We start from the raw sequence: 16,416 nt of genomic DNA on the forward strand, positions 1-16,416 counted from the left end.
TATGTAGCTGATCATAACATTTCTAGAGCATTTCATTTGGTCTTGCACATAGAGGCCTCCTTAGTTTATGGGCTGGCTTCTGTAACTGGGCACTAGTTTCCTTTCTGATTATTTCCTCTCTTCAGATTTCTTTATCATTTCCTTGCATATCCAGGCAATGATAAAGAAATCTGAAGAGAGGAAATAATCAGAAAGGAAACTAGTGCCCAGTTACAGAAGCCAGCCCATAAACTAAGGAGGCCTCTATGTGCAAGACCAAATGAAATGCTCTAGAAATGTTATGATCAGCTACATAAGTTTCTCCACACTTTTCCATAGCTTGTCTGTTCAAAGGTTGGTAAATTTGTGTCATTCAACAAACCTTGCAGTGCTCATACAATTCAACCTTGAAAATCATTCAATAATGTCTTAAACACTAATTTCCATGCCATTTTCTCCTGGGGGGAGGAGGGGTTAAAGAAGTGAACTTTAATGCTACAAAAACACAGTCATCCTGTCTTGTTTCTTGTGAAAAAGATTTCACTTCATAATATTCAGATCTTTAGTTGAGATCAGATTTTTATTCTTGGGTTGAATTACACCTCTAGCATTTCCTGGCATAAACATCACATCCATAACCTCCTCAAGTCTCCAAAAATATTGCCGTTTTTCTTCCATTTACAACACTATTTCTTACTTGTACAACTAACACTATATAAATCCCAAATCTCTCCAACATAAGAAGTTCATACATCTGAATGGTGCACCAAAAGCCTCTCTAAGAATGCTTGATGCTATCCAGAATATGACAATCAGCTTAATAGATGATGATTCATTTCACACAGACTTCTAATCACTTTCTCATACATGCTGAGTTTATGCATTTTCTTTTTTATGAATATTTTCATGGATGTAGCTCTGAACTCCTATTCCTCCACTTTCTTCTATAATGGTAAAAGCAAGTGCAGATGAACATCCATGCACAATGCAACTTCAAACATATTGAACCAACATCTCGCACTCCTCTTTATCTCTGGTTTTTGGAATGCATTTTTGGAAATTATGGAGACAACTACTGTGTTTGAATAAAAACTTTAGTTTAATATTACTAAAATTTTACAATTCGACGTTTCGACCTTTATGTCAAGGTCATCTTCTGGAGCGTACAAATATACACAAGAAACAAGCTATACTACAATCATACTGGTTCGTTAAAGACACTGATAACCGCTACCACAATTGTTGGCCTGACCTCTGGTGAAAAAAAAAAAAAAAAAAATTATACATCAACGCTAGAGTGCTATTATTTGTGTTGTCTACTATATACATATATTAACATCATTCCAGCCAGTTGGCGTGGAAAGGTTTCTAATACTAGCGGATTGGCTAGAGTCCTGACTAATGTTGAATCTTTCATATTAGGTTGGCTGAATGTGTGCCATCCAGATCCTTGGAATTTTCATACCATCTTTATTGTTGATATTTGGGTGGTTTATCAGGATTTCGCAGGATTCTTTAAATTTTCTTTCGTACCATGTTTTTGTGCGGTGTAAGGAGCAGGTGCTTTTCCAGTTGATTTGGTGTAAGGTGTTAAGTGCATGGTCTGAGAGGCCTGCTTCACCATAATGGTTATATTTAATGTGTTTAATGTGTTCTTTCTTGCGTATAGGGATTGTCCATCCTGCTTCACCAATGTACGGCAAGTTACAGGTGCAGTGGATGTAATAGACTCCAGGATGTGCTAATGGGAGGAGAGGATCCTTAGAGGAGCTGAATATGGTTTTAAGTTTAGTGGGTGGTTTAAAGGTGGCATTGAGGTTATAATGTTGTAGGATTCTGTTGATTTTTTCTGATAACCCTTTAATGTATGGGATGGCTATGGTTTTACTGTAATCTAGATTCATTTTTGTTGTGGTTTTATAGAGTATTTTATTGACATTATTTTTGTTATAGCCATTGTTTATGAATGTGTCACTAATGATTTTTAGTTCTTGCTTCAGGGCTTGCTGGTTAGAGCAAATAGTTGTGGCTCTGTTTTTAAGGGTGTTTATGACTCCATATTTTTGTGCTGGGTGGTGGTATGAATTCGCATGTATGTATTGGCCCGTGTGTGTCGGTTTTTGGTAGACCGTGAAGGATAGACTGCCTGAAGGAAGACGTGTAACTAGTGTGTCTAGGAATGGGAGCGAATTTTGGTTTTCGATTTCGATGGTAAATTGTATGCGTACGTGTTGTTTGTTTAGGTGGCTGAGGAATGTGTTTAGCATTTGTCGCCCGTGCGGCCAGATCACGAACACGTAGTCAACGTATCTGAGCCAGATTGTCGGTCGAAGCGTGGCGGAATCAAGAGCCCTTTGCTCAAAGGTTTCCATGTAGAAGTTCGCGATTGGGGGGGGATAATGGTGAGCCCATGGCTGTACCTTCCTTTTGTAGGTAGAATTTGTTTTGCCACACGAAGTAACCGGACTTTAGTACGTGGGCAAAGAGGGCCGTAATGTCGGGCGGAAATTTGTTCTGTAGTAGGAGAATTGTGTCATTGATGGGGACATTAGTGAAAAGGGTAGAAACGTCAAAACTGACTAATAAGTCGTCTTTGTCGAGTGTTATGTTTTTGATTTTGTTTATAAAGTGTTGTGCGTTTTTTTTATGTAGGAGGGGATGGGTGGTTTATCAGGATTTCGATCTGGTTTTTGGAACTTTCCCCATAACCATTTTTTCCCCAAACATTGCGACCTGCAGCTCTTCAGATTTCTTCTTTCACCCTGATCACTTGCCACACATGGGAAACTGTGTTTATAGGTTTTGTGTTCTTCTATGAGTGTGTGTGTGGGGGGGGGAATCGATATCAAAAAAGTCCAAGCAAACAGTTCAAAGTAAAAAATTCAGCATGTCAGAAATGACCTGAGTCCAAGAACTACAGCTCTACACCGTCATACACTGCACTCTAAACAGCTCTAAGTGACACAATCAAAACAATCAAGTGACTCAAATGCAACCTGGAAAGGACCAAGCATAGAAAACTTACTTCTTGCTCAAACAGTAATCAAGTATTCTGAAGCTCTATAAGACTATCTCTAGCATTTCACAAACACACACAACTGCAGATGATACACTGTAATGTCATTTAATGATAAAACTGACCTTCTGGCATCATTCTTCTCCACCTGCTGCATTGATGACAATCCCACAAATGGAGAAAAGTGCAAATCATTTATTAAACCAAGTATATCTCACAGAATATCTCCTTTGGTCTTTCAGAGGAGATCAAAGGAAACATTCTGTGACCAAAGATATCAGAAGTATCCTTGAAGTTTTGATGCCAATGTCTTATAATATTCCTCTTAATTGTATTTAAACTTTGCAAGAATTATTTCTCCACTGTCCTCACTTCAGTCTCTTGAAAAAAATGGAGTCAGTCAACTTCTTCACTATCAGGAGGTAGTGAAGAAGTTGATCCCAATTAGTCAGTGAATGGGTTTGGCCACTGATTCACAGTGGGCCTCCAACAAAAATGATTTTGAGAAAAGAAAACTATGTAGGTCTGGTGCTAATCCATTAATATCTTACAATTTGCCCTCTATACTTTAAAACTGGAATACTAATTTTCTCTCCAGTTGTTGACTACATGTTATGGTGAATGGCTTCCTTTTTTCCCAATTTCAATACTAATTTCAAGAGTGCCCCAAACTCTCAATACTTATCCTCACTCTCATATGCTTAAATGAAGTTCTCTCACTAATGTTAACTCCAATTCATAGTTTTGTTAATAGTAACTGTATTCTTATTTTTGAAATATTCCAAATACCTAAAACATTGATCTCTCTCTTTTCCATTCTTCAATTAGATGAGGAGAATAAAACAGAGTCTTGTCTTCTACAGAATAAGATCTCTCTTCAATCCTCTCCTTTTATCTTTGATAATACACCAAATCTCAGAAAATGAATTTTTCTTCTCTTGCTGGTTTAATCTATTCCTTTCCTTTGTTACATAGTGTTCAGCATTAATAAGATACAACTGTGTTGAAGTATAATAACTTCAAGATAAACTTAATTACTTGACATTTAGATCTGAACATTAAGTTCATCATCTAGAGTACACATCATGGTATACTATATCATCACTAATTTGACCAACCACTAATGCTAGCCTGACAGCTAGTATGAGAAGAGTACACACACACAAATTCCTGATATTTACCTTCAGGGATATACATGCTATTGTGATATTACTATTCAAATGTACATCATTATCAACTTTCTTTCAACAATTTCCCTCTAAATAAATCTGTTATCTGTGAGGACTCCAATATCATCAATTATATTTTCTAAAGCACTTCATACATGTTTTTTTTTTCCCTACCATCCTGGCCAAAAAAAAACCCTTTTGCTAATCTTTCCCATTCTGTTTAGCACACATCTGTTAAAAACACATGAATGCTCATACATTCCTGAATGCCAATGTCAAGTTCCTTCCTAATATCCTCATTTCTAATATGATTCAGCATTGATGCCCTCTCTTTTCACCCCCCCTAATTTCTCTCATAACACTCTCATATAGGGTTGCGAGTCTTTTATCAAGTGTTTTATTTCTAATCCAACTCTTTACCTTGAAGATGATGTTATCCTTCCTCTTAAACAAATCCCAATGAAGGGATTTGTTTCATCTTGCCTTCCTTCCACTCCTTTGGAACTTGACCCATTGTAAGACTCATTAAACAAATATGTCAAAGCAGATGCCAACTCCCTAGCACAGTGTTTCTCAAAGTGTGGTATGTGTACCCTGGGGGGGGGGGGGTACATGGCAATTTTCGGCTATGCATCATTATTAAGAAAAAAAAGAATTATTTTAAACATACATATTTCTCAATAAATTATATATTATGTATGAATTCTCCTACTCAAATTGTGAGTTACTATTGTCGGGACACGACATTCGTATCGCTCCTGCGGTAAAAAATCATGTCCTCTCCAACAGCGTCACTATATTGAAGATGCAAGAAAAACAAGTATTTTTATTGTATCACTAAATAAGGTATAGAGACATTTGCAATCTGTGTAATATATATTTCTCAACAAATAGTGCAATTACAGACAACTGGGATAAAAATGGCTATCTAATGGATCACATCCCCCCCCCCCTCCTCCAACAGAAACCGCTGTATAGACTCAAGAAAAACCATATGTTGCTGGTGCAACATATGGTTTTGCTTGACACCACCCCGTCGTGAATGTGTTAAAACTAAGACATATATAGTGAATGTGTTTCAGATATTATGGAATTCGGCTGAAGAGAATTAGCATTTCAACTCAACTGTTGGCTTGCCTTTGTCTTTGGTTCATGCAATCTTTTGTTAATACTGCACCAATCATATGCACTTCTTTCATAGCTGCTCTATCTCTACTGGCCTAACATTGCTGTCTGCTGTTTCACGCTCTGAAACTAAGAATTGTTCATTACTTATCTCAAGTCTTGTAAATTACTGGTAATTTTTGCTTGAAATAATGGGAAAGAAGATGAAGCTATTTGGGTAGATGACTTTGACAATACACACAAGGAAATTCTTCTCTCGATGCCAAAAGTCGTGATAGTGAATAGGAGCTTCTTGGTAAGTCGCAGCATTTTCAGTTTTTTTCTGAAAACTTTAGTTTCCAAAAATCCTTGCAGCATGATTTTTTAGCTTTAATTTTGGGATAAAAGCAGTTATGTTCGAGTAAATATGGTAATTTTTTTAGCTTTCAAATTCTAAGTATGGCTCATTGGTTAAAGGATGGATTTATAAAACGCACTAAAGAAGAAATATAGCAAATACAAGTAGCTGTTAGCAACAAGAAAACATTGATATTGTATCTGGATCAAATGAAATTGATAAGGGCGTGTCGCCTGACATCTCTAGAACCAACTAGGAAGAAGATGAAAAATCTTCATAAGTATGATATGAATTATTTGAAATATTTGGAGTTTTATTTGGAATTTTCATGGACGGGAAATGAAGAGGAACCTATTCCAAATTTTGTTCTATTAAAATGAATCATATTTTTTGTTTACATGAACATATAAATTCAAATAAAATAGACATTTACAATGAAATATACTTTATTTATTTATTATTATTTTGATAAGGGGGTACGCAGATATCTGAAGTTTGAGAAACACTGCCCTAGCACATTCCTTCAACATACACAGTGATATATCATCAAGTCCAACAGCCTTTTAATATCAAGTTTGCTTAATTCCCCATATACCTTTTTCTCACTCAGAGTCTGTCTCTCCTCATTCTCATTCACTGCTCTCAAATTCTTCATGATGTCATCACATTCACAAGGATAAAAGAACTTCATGAACTGCTCATTAAATATCTCAACTACATCCTCCACAGCAGTTGTCTTTATACTATTTTCTCCAATCAATGTCATCTTACCATAATTGTTATTATTTTTACTAGCTACATATTGAAAGAACTCCCTGGGATTTTTTTTTTTGCTTCATTAGCTAACCACTTCTCATACTGAACTTTTGCTACTTTTACCAACCAAGTCATTCTTCTTGCTGTTCTTTGTATTCGGCATGGAATTGATTATTACCACTCCACTTGTGTTCCCTCCATAATGCCTTTTTTCTATGTATTGCATGCTTAATCTCTTTATTCATTCATTTCACACCTACTTATTTAATCTTCTGACTTTTGGAATACATTTAGACACTGCTTCTACTAGATACTTCTTGAATCACCCAAGCAGCACTGATCTCCTTTCCACCCAATTCCTCATTTCATGCTACATCCACAAGCTGTCTCCTGAGCTTCTCATAATCACCAGCTTTGTAGTTCCATATATACCCTTTCCTCACAGAAGTCGTCACATAGCCAGCAACCACCCAGGTAATCATTTCATGGTCACTCTCACTAACTGGAGGGAGATTTGACACCTTATTTATAAAAATATCTGATGAGATGATCAAATCCATGACCCTCGAATCCTCTGTTACATACTGCCTGAAATAGCTGTCTCTCAAAAAATCAAACTTATTTTCTTTACTTCCAGCTGCTATCTCTTCATCCCAATCTATATTGCCATAATTAAAATCACCCTTTTCCTATTTGCTTGGCTAATTTGCTTAAACAATTCCTGGTCACTACCCTCCACATTACCAGATCTATAGCAACATCCAATAAAGTATTTCATTCTATTCATCTCTATCTCGAACTATAACCACTATTTCCCCCTCTTGCATCTCTACTTGTATGGATATAACTTTTTTTTTCTATCACTCAACCTCCCTTTTCACCCTTTCTATCTTCATAAAATACATTATACCCTTCCATCTCTATTCCTGTCAGAATGTCATCCTCATCAAACCATGCCTCACTTATTACAACAATTTTTGGGACAAACTCTATTAATGCAAACATTTCATTTACCTTGTTTCTGATACTTCTAGCATTCATATACATAACAGCTCATTCCTTGATCTATAACAAGTTTCACTGATATCACTGATAAGATGTAACTTCTCCATACTTTCCTCAAGCCACTCTTTTATACTTCAAATCCAACTGTTTTTCCTACATCCCAGGTCAACCCCTTCCCTTTTTGTCTGCACACATTCACATCCTCTTGGAGCATCAACCTTTCTCACGCTGTGTTCCCTGTCCACTCTAGGTCTCCCCATTTTCCTGTTTGTCTTTTACACTTGTTCTCTCATTTTTATACTCATGCTACCTACTTCTTCATTCCTAAACAATAAATTACATGATAATCACAGTAATTAACTTTAATTAAATTAATTAATTGCTCAGATTCATTTTCTGCACTCAATACTCTCCCTTCCAGCAGCAGTCTCTCCAAAATCTTCAAATCAGCATATGCTGATTACTTTCCAGGAATTTTCAAAAAAACATTTTTTTCCTGGACGGCCTCTAACTTCCTGAGTCCACCATGGAGTTCTAATTTTTCTATCCTTGCAGAGAACTTCCTGACACACACTCTTCTTTTTGATATGATATTCAATTTTATCCTGCTGAAAACTAAACTCCGATCACTTCCGATTTCAAATACTCTATGTAGTCTTGTATCCTAAACCAGCATTAAGTTATTGTTATCAACAATAACAGTCAATGAGGCTTTATTTATTTATTGCATCTTCTCCCTATGTGAATTTGTGCACTTCTTGATGCTGGAAGTATAATAATGGCCAATTCATCTTCTGAGCATCTCCAATTCATCTTAAAAAAAAAAAGAGTCATATGTTGACTTTTTTTTTTGCTGTAACAATTACCTGTCAATGTTCTGCTCAAGATTTCTAATTTATTCTCTAAAAGACTTTTCGCCAGAATTAAATGTCCTTGCCTTTTTTTAAGGTTCTGATAACAAAGGTTTCATACTGGTCGGTAAATGTAGGCTTACAGCAGAAAGGAAACACAGCCAGAAAGAAGATGCATAACAAGAGTGTCACAAAATGGAAGTATGTTCTTTTCAAATTTTTTTAATCAGACCCGCATATGAAAGGTTGCAAAACTTATATCAATCAGTGCTATGGGGGGGGGGGGGGGGAGCAAGAAAAGAAAGAGTAACAAGAAAGCAGAATTTTTACTGACATGTTTCATGATCAGCTGAAGGTTGCCTTTGGGGTAGGAAGAATGAGGAAATGAGATAGGCTGTTCCAAAAGACAGAGGAAGAGAAATGGGTTCAATAAGTTTGAATTCAGATAGTAAACAGGTGTTGATTAGTAGCTGTTCATGTTTTTACAGTTTGGGAAGAAAGTAGAGGATGGTAGCCAGTTCAGCATAACACTGTCCATGAAAATATCCATATACAAAACAGACAGAAACAGAATATCTATGAGAGAGTGAGAGGAGCGAAACAAGTCATCAATTAATCTGAATATCATCAAGTATTCTTAAGGAGGTTTTAGGTTCAAGTATTCTCATTTTTCTGGATATCATCAAGTATTCTTAAGGAGGTTTTAGGTTCATTACTCCAAACATGAGAGCAACATGTCTAAGTAATATAAGCACCTTATAGCACAACTGGAAGAGTGACACCCCTTCAATTAGAAAACAACTGAGTCAATTCTCATTGTAACAAGAGGAATCTTTATGTGAGCTTTTTCAATTGAAGGTGAGTTAGCTGACCTCATAAGGAGGTAGAAAGGTTTTTACCCTCCTGAAAACTCAGGTTGTTCGTCCTGTATACAGGCAAATAAGTCATGATAAACACACAATTTACAGACAATATATAGTGATGGTAGGCAGTAGACTGTATTGATGATAGTAGTATCATGAAGTTGAAGAATCAAATAAGGGAAACAGCAAGTTGTAGTGGAGCAGGATGCCCTCCCATGATGAGTTGTTAGAGGTGTCACATAATAATAATAAATAACATTCCACGGTTGGTGAATTTGGAACTTACACAGTACAGGTAGTTGTAGGTGAGTAGTATCTTGGACAGAAAAGTATACTTAGTATTTCAGAAGTAGAAAAAACTATGCAGAGGTGTGTGTGTGTGTGTGTGATAGGAGAGGCTATAGGTGTAAGTCAATCCAAGAAGCAAAATCTGATCATGTCAGAATATCTGGAGATAGTAAACTTTTGATTAGTTTACCATAATCAGAGGCTGATTAACTGGGTTAGAAATTAATCAGGTTTCACAATTTTAAAATTATGCATTTTAATTTCTAGTCTACATATAGGTAGTTACCTTATTTTGCTACAATAAAGCACATTGTTTTTTAATAATTGTAGTATGGTACAATATGATTCCACAGGTCATACAATATATTCTGATTTCAAAGCTTTGCCCTTTGAAGGCAGTTAGTAGTTACATGGGCAAAAATGGATAATAAAATTTTGGGGATATCATTGAATGTAAGTGATAGTGGATGAAAGATTGTGGATGTAGCTATGGGATTAAGTGGAATTGATGGTGCAGCTGAGTGCTTGAGCAGTAATGGTACGACAGCAGGTGAAAGTAGTGATGAGTTAGCAATGTTGAGTGGTAAGATTGGTAAGATGGCATGTGTAGATGACAGCGAGTTAGCAATGGTAAGTGGTATGAGAGCTGGTGGCGAGTTAGCAGTGGTGAGCAGTAAGACATGCAAGGTAGTGAAAATGCGATTTGTGTATATGGCACTGAAAAATTATTTCAAGATATGTAAGTGGAGTTGGCAAAGGAATGAGGAATGAACTGAGAATTATGGATTTGCATGGGAATGTAAGAATGAATGGGAAGAAAGATTTGAAAGAAAAGAGTGGACAGGGAAACGGGGGGGGGGGACAGCATGAAAAATGTAGATGATGGATTACAGGAGTAGATATGCGAGTGCGCAAGAAAGGATTAAGACAGTCGAGGACATCAGGAATGGATAGGGGAGAGTGTAGAGGAGTCATGTCCTAGAAGTGAGGTTAGGGGGATTTGTTATAGAAAGAAATGAGCTAGTGTGTATGTTTACAAATGCTAGAAGTATCTGAAACAAGGGAATGAAACTGTAGCGTTGATAGAGTTCATTCAGCCAAAAATTGTTGGTATAAGTGAGACATGGTTGAATGAGGATGGCACTCTGACAGGAATAGAGATGGAGGGATATGTAGTCTTTTGCGAAGAGAGACAAAGCAAAAAGAGAGAAGTGTTATTGATGATGGCAGAGGAGTTGTGCCCATCTAGGGTGGAGATGCAAGGAGCAAATATTGACAATGGTTCTGAAGCAATATTGTGTGAGTGGAGGTGGACAGGATGAAATGTTTGGTAGGGTGTTGCTACAGACCTGGTAATGTGGAAGCCAGTGAGAAAGAAAATGTTTAGACAAACTGATCTGGCTAATAAGAAAAGACTGATCATTATAGGTGATTTCAATTATGGCAATATAGACTAGAATGAAGAGACAGCATCAGGAACTAAAGAGAATGAATTTCTTGAGTTTTTAAGGTATAACTACCTTAAGCAGTACATAACAGAGGCCACACATGGAGCAAGGGTGTTGGATTTGATTAACTCATTAGAAAATATTGTTGTAAAGGAAACGTGAAATCAATATCTTTGCCATAATCACTTGTGGCAAGTTATGGCAAACTCAGGAGGCAGCTTATAGCAATATCATGGTATGAGGAATTGCATGGGAAGGAAATCAATACTGCTTGGTCTCTATTCAGGAATTATCTGGAAAAGGTCAGGAGATTAACACTTTAACTGCCGCGATACTCATTTTTTTTCCATATTCACAGGCCACCGTGCTGAATCAGGAAAAACAACCCACGAGAAGTACAGGTAACCCTCGTATAACGCGGATGTTAGTTTCCATAGAAATCCTGCATTATATAAATCGCGTTATGCGAAACTCAGATCACATAGAAAAAGTAGGGTTAGGTTCTGAAATTGTTTTTTTTTTTTTAAAAAACAAAATTATATAAATAACAGTGACATACCCAACAAAAAATATATTTTTATTAAGTTAAGAAAACATAAACTATGAAACAAATACATAGTATAAACTTATAAAAATTATGAATTGTACGTAAACTTCATTGCACATAAATGTTTTAGGCAAAATAAAATAAAGCGCATATTTTAATCGTCATCACTGTCTTCAAAACTAACATTTCATAGATGTTCTTTAAGATTGGCTGGATGTCGTCGTCGTCACTTGAAATCTCTCGGACATCAGTTGCATAATTCTCATTGCATACTTCGGCTGGTTTAGTTATCATGAAGCCAGTAATAAGACCTTGCTTACCACTATGCTGCAATTTTTTAATTCATCTTCATCATCAAATTCCTAATATTTACCCTCAAGGGGTGTACAGGATATGATAGTACCACATGAAAAATTGACATCATTACTACTTTCTATCAACAATTTTCCTTCAAATCAATTTGTTACCTGTCAAGACTCCAACACTGTCAGATCTGATATGTCTATCTTCTAAGGCACTTTTTACAGACCCAGAGGAAGACCAAGATATAGGTGGTCTTCCTCTGGGTCTTTTTCCTGCCAACCTGGCAGATAACGCTCGTTTTGCTAATCTATCCTCTCCCATTCTCAGGGCCGCATTTACCATTAGGTGCAAGCTGAAGGTGTCACTCTCTATGGGGGGGGGCCACATTTTAAAATCTTACTCCTCACAAAGAACAATAAAAAAACAGTGTAGTTATAGCTACAAATTTTTAAATATTAAATTCATAATATAAAAACTAGAGGCCACTGAAAAATTTATGAGGCCTACCGCTTCCATTTGAAATACATTGTTCTTTCCTTAGAATATAAAACTAACAGGAACTCCTATATTCCATAAAATTCATGTATGTAAGCGTACTATTTCTTTGCTGGACGTGTATATACATCCAGCAAACCTGGATAATATTCTGTCCACCTGTTGAAAGAACATGGATAAGAAGTGCAGTTTGACCGTCATGTACATTAGAAGGGGCAATAATCCTTCATGCTGAAAAGAACACTTAACTAGATTACCTGGCATACGTGTTCGCTATGTTCAGTTGCCTACAGCAAGAAACACAGTTGCTTGCCGTTTGCTCGGTAACCGGAATCTCAGTTATATCAGACTAAATACCTACGAGTTATATTCATTTTTTGCTGCTTGTTTTTATCATATAATTATAGTATTTAATGCCAGTACAAATTACAAAATCCTTTCATACTTTCTTCACTTCATATTGTATCACTTTGGAAGATCAATGTCACTATCAATTTTTTTGCTAATTATTTTGATCACCAATACATTTTAAAATTCTCCCAGAACTTGATTGAAGATAATTATTTTTGTCAAACGATTATTTTATAAATTCATGAAAATCCGAATCTAAAAATGAATACAGCCTCCATCTGTTTCAAATTGTTTTCTTTTTTGTTCATAATCTTAGTTCACAGATTACCTGAAGGTTCGCACTTTTAAATTTTGCTTTATAGAGAATCATATCATGTAATGCATAATTTTTATAACATAATCTGCAGGTTTTTGCATTTCAACTTTCTTGGTTTCCCCCTAATCACTCACTATTAATCGAAATAAACAGCAGTTATGAAGTCAACTGTTCATAATATGGAGCTAAACAAATATCCAATTGTCTCGTGAATTTTCCGGAGCATTCCATTGAGGGATTATTATCCGTAAAATAACTTCCTAACTTTCTTGCTACTGCTAATTTCTTTGAAATGAATTCTTTAACGGATTCATCACAATCAGAATCTTTGGCAGAAATTCCCTCATTTCAACATCATCTATTAATTCTACCAGTTCCTCCTCATTTAAATCTATTTCCATCATCATCATCAAATTCCTGCCATGTACCCTCAAGGGGTGTACAGGATATGACAGTACTACATGAAAAAAGTACATCATTACTAACTTCCTATCTACAATTTTCCTCCAAATCAGTCTGTTACTTGTCAAGACTCCAACATTATCAGATATTATATTTCTACAGTCTAAGGCACTTTATACCGTATCAATCCACTTATATCTTGGTCTTCCTCTGGGTCGTTTTCCTACCAACCTGGCAGAGAACACTTGTTTTGCTAATCTTTCCTCTCCCATTCTATTTAAGTGACCATACTACCTGAGATTAGCTCTGCTAATGCATTCCTGGATGCTGACAATGTCAAGTTCTTTCCTAATACCCTCATTTTTAATATGATATTGCCATTGATGCCATCTGTTCACGCCTATAATCTTTCTCAGGACTCTCATATCTGCGTTCTCTTGTCTTTGGTCAAGTGTTTTACTTCTGACCCAGCTCTCAGATCCATAAGTTAAAACTGGTTTGAACACTGTCTTGTATACAGCTAATTTAGTGTTTCGACTAATTTCTCTCTTATTCCATATGAATTTATTCAATTGACTTCCCACCATACCAGCTTTGCTGATTCTGTTGTCTATTTCCATATTTAATTTACCATCTTCAGTAAAAATCGTGCCTAAGTAGCTGAAATGTTTTACTTGTTCCACAGGTTCTCCATTCACAACACAGTTGACATTTTCAATGATTCTGCCTATTTTCATTGTCTTTTTATTGCTGACCTTCATACCATATCTATTACAACAGTTATTCAATTTAGTCAGGGAACCTTGCAGACTTGTAGCAGATTTATTTAGAAGTATAACATCATCCGCATAAAGCAAAGAGCTGACATTAACATCTCCAATTTTGATATCAGGTTTAATACCACTTTCCTTCATAATGGGATCCATATAGATAATGAATAACAGAGGGATAATGTACATCCTTGTTTCACACCAGATTTAACATTAAACCATCTTCCTGTATACTTCCTTCAATTCTAACTGCTGACTTACAACTCACATAAAGACTAAGTATTGCTTGATATAATGCCCCATTGACATCATATAACTGCAGTGTATTGAATAGCTTCTCTCTTGGCACCTTGTCATATGCCTTTTCCAAATTGACAAAACTTAAATACAGATCTTTGTTATATTCCCATGCTTTCTCGACTATCTGTCGTAAAGTGAAGATCTGATCCTGACAGCCTCTATTTGGCCTGAATCCAGCTTGTTCTTCACCAAGCTTTTCTTCCACAATTCTTCTCAACCGTTTCTCAAGTATACTTGTATAGATCTTGCCAGGAACACTCAGTAGGGAAATACCTCTGTAATTCTCACATTCAGTTTTATTTCCCTTTTTATATATGGGTACTATGAGAGCTCTACTCCAATCATCGGGAATTCATCCCTCTGTCTAGGCTTTCTGAACTATGCAGTGCAGCCACTGTAAGACTTTTATACCACCATACTTCAGCATTTCTGGTCGAATATCATCTACTCCTGCGGCCTTTCCACATTTCAAGCCTTTGATGGCTTTTTCTACTTCAAGTATGGATATGTATTCCTGACTGCATGTCTAGTCAGTGTTTTTTATCACTGTGCTGTCATTGCTGCTTGTTTCATTTAGCAGTTTTTCAAAGTAATTACTCCATACTTCAAGGATATCTTTTTCTCCTGTTTTCATGTCACCTTTATCATCTCTAACTCCTTTTACAGCACTCTTTCCTCCATTCCTAAGCTTCTTCAACAACCTCCAGAATATTTTGACACCTTCTTGATATTTATTTTCTGTATTCTTGCCAAAGTCCTCCCATGACTTTTGTTTAGCTAGTTTTACACACTGTTTAGCTTTCTTACATTTGTCTCTGTATTCTGTAAGAGTAAAAGCTGACTTATTTGCCAGGAACTTTTGATATTCTTTCTTCTTTTCCTTCACTGCCTCTTTAACTGCCTGTGTCCACCAGGGAGTTCTGATTTTTTTATCCTTGCACATAACCTCACCACATGCCTCTCTGGCAGAATCAATCAATGTTTTCTTCAGCGTTTGCCACTGAATCTCCAAGGTTTGATTTCTGTTCTCAAACTCTTTCATTTTCTTTTCAATAATATTTCTGTATTTTAGTCTACAGTTCACATCTGAGAGCTGCTCAACTTTTATTCGCTTAAAAACTTTCTTACATGTTATTCTTTTCAATATGAAATTCAATTTTATCCTGCTCAAGACTAAATAGTGATCACTTCCAATTTCAAATCCTCTGTACACTCTGGTGTCCTGCACCAGGGAGAAAACATCACTATCAACAATAACATAGTCAATGAGAGTTTTCTTATTCCTAGCCTCTTCTCTCCATGTGAATTTGTGCACATTTTTATGTTGGAACATGGTGTTAGTAATAACCAGTCCATGTCCTGAGCAGAAATCCAACAGATATTTGCCATTATTATTAGCTTTGCTCTTTTCTCCAAATTTTCCCAAAATATTTTTGTATGTCTCACAATCATTTCCTACTCTGCTATTTAGATCCCCAACAAGGACCGACCTTTCCTTTTTCATTGTGTCAGTTGCTTTTTCTAAAGCGTCAAAAAATTCCTCCACTTCTACCTTAGTAGAACCTTCTGTGGGACCATAGGCACAAATAAGTCTCTTTGTCCAGTTCCCCATTCTCATATTTGCCCACATTACTCTACTTGAGACTGACTGCCATTCAAGAAGATTAGCCTTGTATTTTGTGTTGAATACTATGGCTACGCCTTCTTTTCCTTGATTGTCATTGCTTGAATATAACATTTTGTATTTATTGCTCAGAAAAATCTCACCAGTTTGTCTTTTTTGTTTCAGTCACCCCTATTATGTCGATCTGGTACTTATCTAATTCCTCAGCTAGCTCCATTTCTTTGCCATTCAGGCTTCTTACGTTGATAGTACCGATCTTTAACTCTGGTGATGTTGAGTTGGGGTTTGTTTTCAGATTTGTTCCAGTAGCTGACTTTTCACTGTTCGCCCTGGTTCCCTGGCGAAAACAACGGGGGCCTTGTTTAACCGGACGATGCCCCAGAAGCCCTCTAAGTGGCCATTTCTATAAAAATAAAATTTTTACACAAAAAAAAAAGCATTACATATTGTATGTAACTCATCAGAAAATAA

At 36.3% G+C, this 16,416-nt stretch overlaps 1 protein-coding gene across 5 annotated transcripts in view; it reads right to left on the reverse strand.

The window, feature by feature from the left end:
- Positions 1-16,416, reverse strand: part of LOC150100368 (tRNA endonuclease ANKZF1-like) — a 197,498-nt gene that overhangs the window by 108,009 nt on the left and 73,073 nt on the right. The window lies entirely within an intron of this gene.

The sequence above is a fragment of the Typopeltis vanoorti genome, chromosome 13, assembly GCF_054136105.1.
Source record: "Typopeltis vanoorti isolate ZY-2024b chromosome 13, IOZ_Tvanoo_1.0, whole genome shotgun sequence".
NCBI classification, from domain to species: Eukaryota; Metazoa; Arthropoda; class Arachnida; order Uropygi; family Thelyphonidae; genus Typopeltis; species Typopeltis vanoorti.